The sequence below is a fragment of the Aethalodelphis obliquidens genome, unplaced genomic scaffold, assembly GCF_003676395.1.
Source record: "Aethalodelphis obliquidens isolate GAN/ISIS:26980383/991018 unplaced genomic scaffold, ASM367639v1 scaffold115, whole genome shotgun sequence".
Lineage (NCBI taxonomy): Eukaryota > Metazoa > Chordata > Mammalia > Artiodactyla > Delphinidae > Aethalodelphis > Aethalodelphis obliquidens.
The window spans coordinates 1,981,466-1,997,145 of record NW_020838059.1 but is presented as its reverse complement, the minus strand read 5'-3'; the positions used below and the strand labels follow the sequence as shown (position 1 = coordinate 1,997,145).

General features: G+C 38.3%; 1 protein-coding gene across 8 annotated transcripts in view; it reads right to left on the bottom strand.

Annotated features, from left to right (window-relative positions):
- The window catches only part of ENOX2 (ecto-NOX disulfide-thiol exchanger 2), a 298,480-nt gene that overhangs the window by 184,078 nt on the left and 98,722 nt on the right, over nucleotides 1-15,680 (bottom strand). The window lies entirely within an intron of this gene.

The window sequence follows — 15,680 nt, the reverse complement described above, 5'->3', positions numbered from 1 at the left end:
TTGTTGTTTTTTTTGGGTTTTTTTTTTTGCGGTATGCGGGCCTCTCACTGTTGTGGCCTCTCCCATTGTGGAGCGCAGGCTCCGGACACGCAGGCTCAGCGGCCATGGCTCACGGGCCTAGCCGCTCCGCGGCATGTGGGATCTTCCTGGACCGGGGCACGAACCCGTGTCCCCTGCATCGGCAGGCGGACTCTCAACCACTGCACCACCAGGGAAGCCCTACATTCTTGTTTTTAATAAAAAATATCCCTATGCTGTTTTCAGCCCATGTAACAAATACCATTTCTTCTACAATCAGATTCCACTTGGAACACCTCCATTAAATGTCTTCTGGGACCAGTCAAACATTTTTCCTTTACATCATCTGAGTGAGTAAGTGAAAGAATGAAAACTTGCTTCTGTATCTTAAGTCAACCATTCACCATATCATATCCATGTCCTATTAAATCCCTACCATGACTAGAACTAAAGAAACAAATACTGATCACTATGTATTAGAAAACATTCAGATCATGACCAAGACTATTTTCAAAGAAGACTAGATTTTTATATAACTTGCAAATGAAGATGTTTCTTGCACCTGAGTAGTCACAGAGTCAAATGTGATTAGTGTACTATTCCAAAACTTTTCTTGGTATTTCTTTCGGCAATATCAGACTGACCAAAAAAAGTTCCACGGAAGATGGAATAGTATAGTGGAAACAATATGTGCTTTGAAGCCTGACAGATCAGGGTTCTAATCCTGGATCTGTCCTTTACTATCTGGGTAGCTTCTGGCAATTCATGTAATCGCCCTTAGTCTTAGTTTCATAATGTGTAAAAGGGGGATGATAACACTGCACAGAGCTGTTGTAAAGATAAGCAGAAAAATATATATTCTAAGTGAATTAAAACAAACTTTTCCCCTATAAGTTTGAAGTTTGTAAGCAGCTCTTCTAAGGAGGACCTCTCTCTCTCTCTCTCCCACAACTGTATCCCTGGTGCCTAGCACCATGCCTGGCACATAGTGAGTGTTGAATGAATTAATTCTCAATAGGGAGGAAGTAGGTGATGCATTGTATTAACTCATGTAGTTAGAATAAAGAATTAATGACAAAAGTTCTGATGCTGATTATATCAACATTACTTAAAATAATTCGATTTCAAATGCATCTCCATCATTTGAGTACTATACTGCAGGATGGTAAAATCTTGATCAAAAGGAATGCTCAGGGATTAGGAGGTTCTGATTAATAATGGTTAATCAGAAATTTTTTTCTTTTGCATTTGATATTTTAAAGAATAATATATTAGTCCATTTTCCTGCCTTATTAAGTTGGTAACTGAGGATATTACAGAGCTTCAGAGCTATGACCTGTAAAAGGAGGCTGATAACAGTACCTAACTCATGGGACTGTTAAAAGGATTAAGTGAGATCACATATGTAGAACATTCTGCATCACATCTGGCATATAGCAGATGCTCAATAAATATTAACTGCAAATTTCCATTTCTAATTTCTAGAATTTTTGATGTACAATGTGAGATTGGTCTGAATTTGCCTTTATCCAAGGATATACCCTACTTTCATCTTTGAACCTTTTTATTGCTGTTTGTACTGTTTTCTAAAAGTTGAAGGAGTCCAGGAACAAAATCTGATGAATTAAATGTATTCAGTTATAGACATTTGGCTATAATTGTTCTTCCCTTTTATTTAGTCCCAGATGGTAACTTTAGGGCTTTAGGTATTTTGCTCCCTGTACTAATGTACAGATTTTTGTTTGGCACTGAATAAAACCGAGATTTCAAGTACCTTCTGTGTATCCACCTCATAAATGATCCAAATATATGAAAATCTTGATAATTCAACACACCATCTCAGGCATTGTTTCTTATAGAAAAAGACCTCATATCAAGGAGAGAGAGACATCCCACTCAGTAAGCTGATCCATTGAATACCAATCCACATTTTATATTATCCAAGACCCAATACAGTCTCCAAAGATTTGTAGCTTGAAAACAAGAGCTATAGACATAGCAAAATTCTATGACACTAGTGCTTCCCAGCTACTTTTATTGTATTGTTTCATTCCTCCTTTAAGACAGCACTAAATCAACCAGTAAATCAGTAGGTACTTATAGGATCTTTTCTGTGTCATGTATATGTGGTCCACATTTGGAGTGCTATTTTAAGTAAAATAGCCCCATTAAAACTACCTAAATTCTAAAAGGAAAACCACCACCACTTTAATTTCAAGAATTCTTATTGCAGAAATTTCAATTATGACTTGAATATAAAATATTAGCAATTATGATATTTTAATTCTCACCCAAACTACAGAATTTACCTTTAAATCTCTTATGGAAGCTATTTCTACCATTTTTCTACTAGACATGATGGAACTATTAGATAAGGAAGATATTAAGAAAATATTAGATTAAGAAGAAACTTTTTTTTTCTGTGCCATGCAGCCCATAGCAGTGAAAGCGTGGAGTCCTAACCACTGGACCACCAGGAAATTCCCTAGGAAGAAACTTCTGAGGCTATTTAGTTGACTCTTCTATGCAAACCAGAAATCTCATCTATAGAATTCAGGACAGGCCTAAATCCAGGGGTTACTTCTTAGCCTGGGGACCATTCCTTGCTATGCTCCTAGGGATTCAGCTTGCTTTCCTTACCTTTTTTAAAACTACCACTTACTCTATTTTGAGGGTTCCTTTCATCTCCCCAAGACTGCCTGTGAAGTAGGATACATTTTGTTCAATTGTTAACTTGCTTATTGTCCCTAAAATGAGCACATGGGATGTCTAACTTTTTAAGGACTCTACTGATAATCACTGCAAGAAAAACAAATGAGGGAGTCATCAAGAATTAACAGAATAAAGAAATATTCTAAAGTCTTATATATTTCCTCATATTATTTGCCCTTTTATTCCTGAGGATAAATTTAATAAAACTTTGATCCTTGCTCATTCATTTCTCCTCCCATCTTGTCCCCTCATCGCCTAACCTCACAAGATACACAGTTTGTCTAAAAGGAAGCACGAATTGTTAAAGTAAAACAGATAATAAACATTAGTGCTATAGAATTCTGCTATTTCTGTATCTTATGTTCACAATTAAAGTCCATGTGGTAATGTAATCTTGTCTAAAACCAGGTTGACTGGTTTAGACAGCTGACCAGCTGTTATTTCATGTCATGTCAAAATACAGATTCTCTGACTTTATAACCCACATGAGGCCACTATAGAAAGTATGCATATTGGGGAAGGGTGAGGATGGGGTCGTTGGAGAATGACATTTATTAACCAATGGAACCAGGAGATTAAACATCTCAGAATGAAGTGTGGTTCCCAATGAATCCTCCAATCTGCAGGTCAAGGAGTTCACATGCAATGATGTCTGCCATACAGACACAAATGATTCCTGGGCTTTGAGGAAAACACTGAAGAATTTTCATGATTCTTGTGAAAGATCAATGATGTCTTTGTGCCCAGCTGCTGTAATAGTTACTGCCACAATTCACTTTACAGAGCTTTCTACTATCAGGTCAAATTAGGACTAACCTTCATGATGCAATCTAACACGTTTAATGATTGCCCCAGGTTACAGCACCAAAACATGACCCTGTGGGTCCCTGTCACTTCTTATTTGCAGCTGCAGCCCACAGACTTAAGGTGGTTCAACCTTAGCACAAAGAAACACAATTCTACTCTGGATTAGTTCTCTTTAAAAGAAAATGGTCAGGTCCTGAGAAATCTGGTAAATTCAATTCAAGGCAGCAATCTCCAGACAGACATTCATGTTGAAAAAATAGAATGTCAGTTTTTGGCAAAAGGAACTTTATAGCTAATTTGTGTATAAAACAAATTTCTGTAACCCGAGTCCTATTTTCCAATTGACTTTAGTTTAAAATCAGATATGGGACTCCATGGTAAAGAAGGTCTCCAAATTAGTTTTTAATTCAAAACTCTTGAAGTAAGGGGTTAGAATAATAGCCAAGCCCTTGATGTGCTGGCAGGTGCTTTTGTAGGATTTATCCATCCTTGGGAGCCCCTCCTCCTTCCTCAGTCCTGGCCTGAAAACCCCTGACTCCACATTTTTAGTTCTCACTACCCAGCAATTCCACCTGCTACTTCTGAGAGAATATTTACAATTTCTAAAAAGAGCTGAACTGCAGTATCACTCTCCAGCCACAGGGGTTAGTAGCCAAAACAAATGAACATTTCTCAGTTCCAGGTCTTAGCTGATGTCAAACAAATGAAACCTACTTTGTCAATTTTGAGGGTTCAATATTCTGTATAACTGATTTAGCTGAAGCAAGGGTAACTGTAAAAGATTAATGGGTGAGTGAAGGGAACGGGGAAGTGATCAGAAAGAAAAGGGCCAAAGTCTTCTTTTACTAAGGAGCTTGCTTGAATGGTGGTGAGCATAAGAATTTTCAGAGCCAAAATGATGCTTAAGTCACCTTTTTCAAGGTGTGATACAGGTCACAGGTGGATTTTCATTGACAGTGATCCTACAGCAACTTTTAATGACTTCCCAAACTACTTGGTCAGGCATTCAAGTCCTTCCTAATAAGGCCCCACCATTCTGAGCCTTGTCTTCTACTATGCTCCAGCTTGTGCTCTACTTCAATACTTCCTGAACTTCAATGTGCACACATGTTCCCCGGGAATCTTGTTAAAATGCAGATTTTGAGTCAATAAGTCTGGGTTGTGTTCTGCTTTTCTAACAAGTTCCCAGGTGATGCTGACCCTGCTGGTGTGGGGAATCGTACTTTAGGTAAAAAAAGCTGACACTCTAGCAAAATGGGACTACCTAGCATTCATTGAATCATTCCAGTACTTTCCTACTTCCACAGCTTTGGCTCACGCTATTCCTCCACTTACTTCTTGATTTCCAGCCTTCAAAAGACTATCTTTCCTTTAGGGTTTATCTCAGATGTTATTTCCTTCATGATGCCTTCCCTTATCCACCTCCACCCAACCCAATACATACACAGCAGTGGAGCAGGGCCACCAGGGGAACTACCATTCATTGACTGTTCAGAATGTGTCCTGCCTTATATTCATTATCCCACTATTTTATTTTCTAGTTATTTGCCCCATTTACAACAAAGAAAGGTAAATTTATAGAATTTAAATTTCCCAGGGTCACACAGCTAATAAGCACTATTACTAATAAACACCATTCTGGCCTTCCTCAGATCTTAATCTGTACTTTTCCTATGCCTTTCAGAGCATGCCTTGTGTTATAGTTCTTTGAGTATTTGTCTTATTCTCCCTTCCCTCCTGCCTTAGCCCATCACCACTAAGTTGTAAACTCCCTGAGGACAGACTTTATGTCCCAGTCATTTAAAAAATATCTCCTCCAAGATGCCTGGCATGGTGCCTTGTACAATATTATAAGCACTCCAGACATGTGTATAGAACTGAACTCAGCTACAACTTTGGGTATAATAGTTGTGTTTCCCATCCCAGATGTCAACCAACCTGCTGCTGGGGCTGTTATGAAGGGAGAAGGAAATATGGTTTGGGGGGTTCCTTCAGCATTCCTGGTATCCCCTCTATCCTAGGATCCCCAAAGACTCTTTGGGGAGTGGTGGTAGACTATCATACACTGTACCCCTGACTATGACTCTGCATAACTTCACTATCCCTTTCCAAGAAGCGAAGCAGTCCTTCTACTGACTAAGACCTTTCTATAAGAAAACACTATAAAAGAAATCCCATATATGGATCTTCTCCTAATACGTCTACGGACACCAGGTTACAGATTCCTGCTTTACAAACTACAATCAAGAAAAGGCAATCCCTAGAGATGTACCATCCAACACAGTAGCCATTAGACAGATGAAGCCATTTAAATCTAAGTTTAAATGAATTAAAATAAAATAAAATAAAAAGTTCAGTTCCTCAGTTGCACTAGCCACATTTCAAGTGCTCGGCAGCCACATATGGCTAGTGGCTACTGTATTGGACAGCACAGTATAAAGTATTTCCATCATCACAGAAAATCTTATAAGTTGCTCTAGAGTCAGACCTGGATTCAAACCCATATCTGCCACTTACTAGGTGTGCCACTTACGAGGTGTATAAAACAAGTCACTTGATTTCTCTGAGATTGTTTCTGTACTGCAGAATGGGGATGATAATGACACCCCTTATAGGGAAGTGAAGAAAATTAAATGAGAGAATGTATGTCTAAGGTCTATCATATATCAGACACTAAATAAGTGTTAGCTCCCTTCTTCTAACTCAGTTGGGGATTTATATGTATTTGTCCAAAAATGGATTAAGAAAATTTGAATAGTGTGGCTCCTTAGGCCCCCACACTATATCCTATTTATGGCTTAGAAGATGTTAGCTTTGCATTCATTTTACAGTCCTGTTTTTCAGATAATACACAGCCATCAAGGTAAAACATTAGTAAATAATGCTGGGAGTAGTCAGTGACTGCTCTTTGCTTGTACTATTTTTAGGAAAGGAGACGATATTTGTCACCACCTTGAACTTTCCAACATGAAAGAACCACATTTTCCCCTTACAACTTAAATGCCTCCTCCCAAAGCTTTAATCAGTGCTCACTTTCAGCTGGTTGCTGTATTATTAGAACACTGCTAACAGTGACACTTGAGCTGGAGTACAGAAGGTCCATTTCTCTCTAAACCCATATTTTCCTATGCTCAGAATGTTCTCTGTGTTTTTCCTAGGAGGCTGATATCTCCCAGGCCTGGTAAAGGTGAGTTATTTGAGAGAAGTCTGAACTAAATCTGTTAAGGTATTTGAGTTCCGTGAGCAGGAAAGCAAAATACATATTTCTAACTTCAACAAGAATGCTTCAGGACTCTTTTCCCCTGTTCAACTTAAGGCTTGGGAAACACAGCGAAATCACATTCCTCAATGAAAACAAAGTTCAAAAAATGCTGATTTGATAGAACAGTTCAAAGTGACAGATGGTAGACAGGTGATCTATCATTTTCCTTAGGATAAAGTCTGGCAGTCTTCATAGAAAGTCTTATTTTCCTCTACTTTAGCCCTGGGAACGGTTATAGCAACTACCCTTCTCTCCACATCTTTGGGGGTGGAGGATTAGAAAGATGGTGATTCATCAGTGCCCGCTTTGAGCTGGCTCTAGGCCATGCTGCAATTCCTGTTGACCAATTTTCTACTTGAGTGACAGGAAAGGGGCAGGTTGCTAACATACTGACCATTAGGTTATCTGTTTAATACTTGCCTGAGAACGTGCCCAGAGGTACCATATTATGGGTGTCTCTGTCTAAATAAAATAAATAATTGCAGATTTCAGAGCCTGAGGGCAGAGAGTTGTTCTGGTATTGAAATTGGAGTCTATCTTGTCAGATCTGTAATGAGGTCTTCCCTTCAGACTGATTGATTTCATAAAGCTGAGGTAATTATCAAAAGCAAGCACAGTTCTCCCTGTAGAAACCACTCCACTGGTTTTGACAACTAGCTAGTCAGTTGGATCTGGTCAGGGGCCTAGGCTGAGCCAGCTCTTTCAGTAGCAACGGTTACTACACACACTAATTTACTTTAATAGATTCGTAAGACGCCAGTAAATAAGTTGCAAACAAAGTGCAGCAAAATTTCACATGCTGTAAGTGAGTGAAAATTGAAGTAGCAGTCAGATAAATCTGCATTTCCGTGTAGGATGCTTTTAAGGGAGAATGAGAGCTAAAACTCTTTTGGTCTTTGGAGAATTAATTTTATCAACTAATACTAGAAGGATATTGGTTATCCTTTAAGACTGATACGCTGTATGAATAACGTGTATCTTTGCTTTTCCCCAAATGTACACAGTAATTTCACCAGATTTCTTTTATTCATTCATTTAGCCTTCATTAACTATTTATCCAATCACTGTGCTACAATTTTAATTACTTTCTAATTAACCAATGATGAGATTGTGATTTAGCATCCCCTAAATACAGAACTACATAAATACAGTAAACCTCCATTTACACGTCCAAAAATATTACACTCTCTCCTTTCCCCTACACCATTAATTTTGCTATACTGTATCATTAATGTTCTGGAGTTATGCTTTCTGTATTCCTAATGTTTGAGCCTCATTTGAACTAGTTTTTTTATGATAAACAATCCGTTGTTGGCTGTGAAATTAAACACACGGGAGAAAACAGAGATTACTGTAATATGCTAATGCATCTTTACAGATCCACACTTCCTTTATAACAATTCCACCTCAGGAGTATCAGTATAGAGTGTTGACAAGTGATTAACTCCTTTAGAGAGGTACCTGGGCTGAAATCAAACTGACTACTGAGGAGAAAGCTAGAATCTACTCCTCAAGAAAACAATGACTATAAAGGAAAAGCCTGCAAAAAAGAACTAATCTGTGTTTGAAACAAGTCTTACTGCTGTTGTTGTATAAAAGAATAAGTAGGATCTTAATTTTGCTTCAGTCTGGAGTCTAATTGAAGTATTCAATACATATTGGAATGAATGAATCAATCAAACAATATTGACAGCCTCTCTCCTTATTCATCCAATTCATTCAAACAATTCTGTGTACTTAGCAGTATTCTAGGCCCTAGGATTTCAGGACTTGATAAGAAACAGTTTTGTTCCTCAAAAAAATCGCAACCAGAAAGGAGGGCAGATAAATACACAGAAAATCTGGGCCAAATTACTGCATCTTCATCTCTTGCCACTTCCCCCAAGTATCCTTTACTTCATTCATACCAAACTTCTCAAATTCCTCAAACATGCTATGCCTTTGCATGTCTCTGCGCTTCTGTTTTAAAAACTTAATTTTATTGTGGTAATAACACTTAACATGAGCTCTACCTTCTTAACAAATTTGTAAGTGTACAATACAGTATTGTTAACTATAGGCATGATGTTGTACAACAGATCTCTAGCATTTACTCATCTTGCATAGTTCAAACTTTGTGCTTGTCGATTAGCAATTTTCCATTTCCCCTGCCACTCAGCTACTGGTAACTACCATTATACGCTCTGATTCTATGAGTTTGACTATTTTAGATACCTCATACAAGTGGAATCATGCAATATTTGTCCTTCTGTGACTGGCTTAGTTCATTTAGCATAATATCTTCAAGCTTCATCCATGTTCTTGCATATTGCAGGATTTCCTTCTTTTTTTAAGTTGAATAATATTCCACTGTATGTATATACTGTGTTTTCTTTCTTCATTCATTTGTTGGACATTTAGGTTGCTTCCATATCTTGGCTATTGTGAATAATGCTTCAATGAACATTGGGGTGCTAATATCTTTTAAAGATACTGATTTCAATTCGTTTGGATAAATACCCAGAAGTGGGATTGCTGGATCATATGGTAGTTCTATTTCTAATTTTCTGAGGAAACGCCATATGTTTTCCATAGCAGCTGCAACAGTGTACAAGGGTTCCAATCATTCCACATCCTTGCCAACACTTATCTTTGTTTTTTTTTATAATAGCCATCCTCACAGGTATAAAATAATATCTCATTTTAATTTTGATTTGCATTACCCTAATGATTAGTGATGTTGAGCACCTTTTCATATACATGTTGGCCATTTGTACACCTTCTTTGGAGAAATGTTTATTTGTGTCTTTAGCTCATTTTAAAAATTGGGTTTTAGGGTTTTTTTCTATTGAGTTATAGAAGTTCTTTATATATATTTTTTGAAATTAACCTCTTTTGTTTTCTCCCATTCAATAGGTTGGTTGACTTTTCACTCAGTTGATTGTTTCCTTTGTTATGCTAACACCATTTAGTTTGATGGGGTACCACTTGTCTATTTCTGCTTCTTTTTTTTTTCTTTTTTGCGGTACGTGGGCCTCTCACTGTTGTGGCCTCTCCCGTTGCGGAGCACAGGCTCCGGACGCGCAGGCTCAGTGGCCATGGCTCACGGGCCTAGCCGCTCTGCAGCATGTGGGATCTTCCCGGACCGGGGCACGAACCCGTGTCCCCTGCATCAGCAGGCGGACTCTCAACCACTGCGCCACCAGGGAAGCCCTATTTCTGCTTTTATTGTCTGTGCTTTTGGTGTCATATCATGAAATCAGTGCCAAGACCAACGTCATAAAGCTTTCCCCCTAGATTTTCTTCTAGGTATTTTACAGTTTCAGGTTTTATATTTAAATCTTTAATCCATTTTGAGTTGATTTTTGTGTATGGTGTAAGATATGGGTCCAAATTCATTCTTTTGTATGTGGATATCAATTTTCTCATCACCATCTATTGAACATACTATTTTTTTTCCCAAGGGGCACTCTGGCACCCTTGTTGAAGATCAACTGACAGTATATGGATGGATTTATTTCTGGGCTTTCTATACTGTGCTTCTGTATATACCATTCCCTCTGCTTGAAATACAATTTTCCCTTTTCTCCACCTGGAAAGCTTTTATTCAACCTTCAAAATAAAGACACAGACCTACTAGAGAATGGACTTGAGGATATGGGGAGGGGGAAGGGTAAGCTGTGACAAAGCGAGAGAGAAGCATGGACATATATACACTACCAAACATAAGGTACATAGCTAGTGGGAAGCAGCCGCATGGCACAGGGAGATCAGCTCGGTGCTCTGTAACCGCCTGGAGGGGAGGGATAGGGAGGGTGGGAGGGAGGGAGACGTAAGAGGGAAGAGATATGGGAACATATGTATATGTATAACTGATTCACTTTGTTATAAAGCAGAAACTAACACACCATTGTAAAGCAATTATACTCCAATAAAGATGTAAAAAAAAAAACCCTACTCAAATGTTACCTATTCAATGAAATGTTTCCTAATCCCCAAAAGCTCTCTCTATAGGAGTATACAGAGCCTTTTTATCAGAGCACTTATTGTAGGACCTCAGGGTTCATTCTCGATGTTTATGGGTTTGCAGGTGTTCTGGGTTGTCAATATCTGATATCTGCCTTAGAAAGTTCATGCTTATGGCAGAATGAAGGACACACAGGAGGTAAGAAGGCACCAGAGACAGAGAGACCAATTACAATACCAAAGTGACACAGTGGAGAGACGACAGTAGTGTAACCTCAGACCAGTAGCAATGAATGGAAAGAAATGGATTTCAGAGATATTCATGAAGTGGAATCATCTGGATTTAGTGTCTGATTGAATCTGGAAGTTGAGGGGAAGAGCGGAATCTGAGATGATCCATTTTAAAATTAAGTCGCAGTCCTGAAAATTCTACACGGTTTGGGAGTTCAGTATGAGAAAAAGCACAATTCATTGGAAGCATATCCACAAAGCTACACTGGAAAAGAAAACTGCTTCCAATCTCTATTTGCCATAGGATAAAGGCTGCCAGGAAACACCATCAAATGGCTTACTCTTGACCTTTACTATGTATTCTTAACAAAGCCTGTCAAAAGATATCAATTCATCCAGAAAAAAAAATAAAGCATAATAGTCTAAGAGTCAGGGTAACATAGTATTGGGCTATGGAGGGAGAATAACATTTTAATAATAGGTCTCAGACTCGGTTTATTTTGTTTGCAGCATTCACTGACGAAAGTGTCTTTGAAGGTCAGGAATACTTAACAGATTCCTTCCCTTTCCCCTGCATACTTCTCCCTTTTCTCCTCCTCCCAAACAACTTCTCAAAATGATCTTATTAGAAAACCTTGCATTTTAATAGCAGTTGTATTTTGGTTATTATCGTATGTTGGATTAAGCTGACAATTCTCCTTTTAACAATACTCAAAGAAAGGTTGAAAAAATTAATGCTATGTTGTTTTTCTCCCTGCCAAAGAATATAGCATTGTAATTGTCTCCTGGAGACGAAGCACTCTAATCATCTTTAACTTTAAAGTAAATTCATTTCAGGAAGATGCTTTGAGACAAACAATTGACAGAGCAAATCAGGGCTCCTAGGAGATTGTGAAGTGTTGGATTGAGTCGAAGAGAATGCCATAGCCGTATTCAATTCCGTGAACATTTTCAACTTAAGAGTTTCTCTGCAACAAAATAGCACTGTATGGGAGTTAGAGTCATGTTCCATTGTGGGAGATAGGCCTTAAACATTGCACAGATTCTTAACACCTAAGAGTTCTAGGCACCACAGAGGCAACAAGCATACAACACAATTATTCTGATTAAACAATAGAGGAAGCTGTTATACCACGTAAAGTCAGAGTGTGAAAGCATAGTAACTTTCCAAAATTGTGTTTAAAAAGAATCCAGGACTGGAAAAGACTTAAGAATCCTCTGGTTCCAATTGATGTCATCGGAATCTTGGAATGGTCCCAAAAGCCAGAGATCATTTCAACTTTCACTCCCTCCCTAATTAAATCCATCTCCATCTTCCATTGTTCTTGTTTTGTTATTTTTTGAGCCTCTCCTGTTCAAGGTTTGGGGAAATACATCATTTGGATACAGATTTGGATTGGTAAATTTATAGCCTTGGTAAATTAACAGGCTCAGAATTTCCTGGAAATTGGGCACTTGCCTAGGTTGATGGTGGAAAGAAGAAATGCAATAACAATGAACTAAGGCCCTGAATACCTGACCAAGCAGCCTAACCTCCTGGACAGATGCCAAGCATGAGCATAAAGCCATAGTGCAGTAAACCAATTCTATTTAAGAACCCTCCCTTTGGGCTACTAAAAGGCAATTGTTTTCTTTGATACACATGTGACCCAAATCTGGTTTTCTATAAGGTGAATGGTGCCAAAAGCCGTTCCCACATTATTTTGTTTTTCACCAGCTACTTCTTGCCTCAACTCAGTCACGAACATCAAAGACTTGTTAGGAGTATCTCCAGAAGAGAGTGAGACTTTAAGACAGTGCCTCATCACTGTACATATTAAAATCACCTGGGAAATTTTTTAAAAATACCAATGCCTGGTCCCCACCCCCAGAGATTCTGATTTAATTGATCAGGGTGGGGCCTAAGTGGCTCATTTTTCAAAAGCCACCAGGTGATGCCTTTTTTTTCTCTCTCTCTAGTTGTGGCACATGGGCTCTGTAGTTTGCAGCATGTGGGCTCTCTAGTTGAGGCGCGTGGGCTCAGTAGTTGTGGTGCGCAGGCTTGGTTGCCCCACAGCATGTGGGATCTTAGTTCCCTGACCAGGGATCGCTCCCGTGTCCCCTGCATTGGAAGGGAGATTGTTTACCACTGGACCACCAGGGAAGTCCCCCCACCAGGTGATTCTAATGTGCAGCCAGGACTGAAAACCACTGGTCTAAATGGAGCAAATGCGCATACACTACCCAAAGTGTTGTTTTTTTTAAGGTTAAAACCAAACAACACTTAGAGAATAAGTTCATTTACTCTCTACCTACAATATGCAGGGCACTGTATTGGTTGTGTGGTATAAATAGGTTAGACCTAAACTTGTCTGGTTTATGATGCTTCTAAGGAAAAGATGGAAAGAAAAGGTTAGAAGGGTTGCTGGCAACCACAAAAACCCTAAACCAAAACCTGAAGTCTTGGAAAAAATTCAGGCAAAATATAATTACAGGATTATGTTCTTTTCCTTGGTTCAGGAGATTATAGCTAAAATGCTTCAGAAATATTCTGTCTGTTTTCTCATCTCCAGAGAAAGATTCCACACTGCCTTGGGGATTAGTCTCCAATCTCACAACCCTTGGGACCCCAGGCCCGTCACCCCTGCCCTCAAGTAGATCATTCATTTACTCCACTACACGTACAACGTCATGAAGGATGTTGGGAAGTACTGTGTCTAAACTACAGCTACATTTAATAAAATCAGGCTGCAGTGTGGTTTGCCTGTATTACTTGTCACCTCAATGATTCCTTAGTGATTCCACTGAACTTTAGGAAGGATCTGGTAAACTAAAAAATGCAAAGGAAGCAGTTAAGTATAGTGGAAGAACAGGCCACAAAAACACAAGCTCTGGTCTCTGATCTTCCATTAACTTAGTGGAGAACCTTGGGCAAGTCATTATTGGTCAAGGTTTCCTCATCTGAAAGATGTGTTGAACCATGATCTCTAAGCTCTGTAGTTAAGATAAAACAACAATAACAGAAGTGTGGATAGAAGACATTAATAGAAACCTGATATAAAACTCAGTAATGGGGTAGAAAACAAGAGAGGCGGGAGGCCTGGAAGAATGCCTTCCTGGTACCACCTACTCAAAACTTATTTTTCAGTCAGTAAATGATTTAATGGTAGTACAGTTAAGGCACCCTGAAAAAAATCAAAGCATTTCCAACACTGCTCCAAAAAAAATCTCCTTAAGAATTTTGCTAATTATAAATAAGAACTTATAAGTGCAGAAAAGTTGTTTTTTAAAAATAAGATGTTTAAATACCAACATATCTTCTAAGTAACTTGCTATCAATTAATATTATTTAGAGAACAAGTATTCTGAAAATCAGAATAAGAATCTAATGCTGAAATGCTAAAAGAATGCCTAACATGTTAGGAATAAATTACCCTAATTGACCAAAGCTTTGCTCACATATGAGATATTTCAAAATGTAATGATGTGCTAACAAAAGTTCTTGTATCCCTCTGCCAAAGTTATAGGGACTGTTATTAAATCCAAGTATGGTATTTGTGTACACATAAGAGCAGGCAACAATTACAATCTAGAGATATTTTAAATTTAATCTTTTTTTAATTTATTAGTATTGTTATGCAGCAATGAGCATTCAGAAAAAAACCTAATCAGTGTGCATTATGCAACAATCAGACAAAATACTCCTAATCCTCTGTCATTCTTCTTCCTTGGCCCCTGGGTACTCATTAAAGGTTAATTTATTTAAATCTCTCAAACATTCATTTCAATCTACTTTAATAAACTAATGAATCTTTGGAACTTTGCCTAATCAGCTTATGTTTTCTATTTTAATATATGTATAAAATGTCTTTTTTTAAAGCTCATTTTTAATAGTTATCTTCCCTCTTGGATATAGAATTGTGCTTCAGTAACAACCTGATGTGAGCATTTGGTAACACACTTATAACCTCATCCAATACAGAGAGAATGGCTGTGGCTTGCCTATTGCTCTTAAACACAGTTATACTTTAGAGGATAGTGAATTGATTTATGTTTAGTAGGATAATAATCCTCCAAATTTAAATGGTCATTTTGCAGTTTAGTGGGAGTGACAATTATATTGAAGCAAAGCTTCTAACAACTTTGGTGCTTGTCAAATGCTATGAGGGCCTATCAGTGAAACAACTCCATTCTGGTCATTGCAAACCAGAGCAGTACATGGTACATGCTATGTGGATTGGCAAATATAAGCGAAGTCTTCAAAAGAGCAGCATCTAAATGGAGTCAAAACTTCTACCTTACAATCTGTTCAACTTCCACGTTAAATACATTTTGTTTAATGGTAACTTTAGGAAATCTTTCACGTAACTATCATTAAGTTGAATGTTCCCAGGGTGGTGGCCAACATTCAGGAACTGCACTCCACACTGTATACCAGAATGCCAGAAATCAAAGTCTTGGAGCACTAGGACATTATTTCTAACTCCTTCCCCAACAACTGACACTATAGAATTTTACAGCTCATCAAGTGCTTACACAACATCCTTATGATAGAGGAAGGGATTAATGTCCTTTGATTATAGAGGAGAAAACTGCAGCTCAGGGGAGCTTCAGTGATTAACCCAAAGTTTTAACATGAATGTATGGAGGAGCTAGAACCCAGACCCCCTGGCTACAAATCTTTCCCCTATACCATGTTGCCTTACCTGTAGCATTTGTGTTGAGG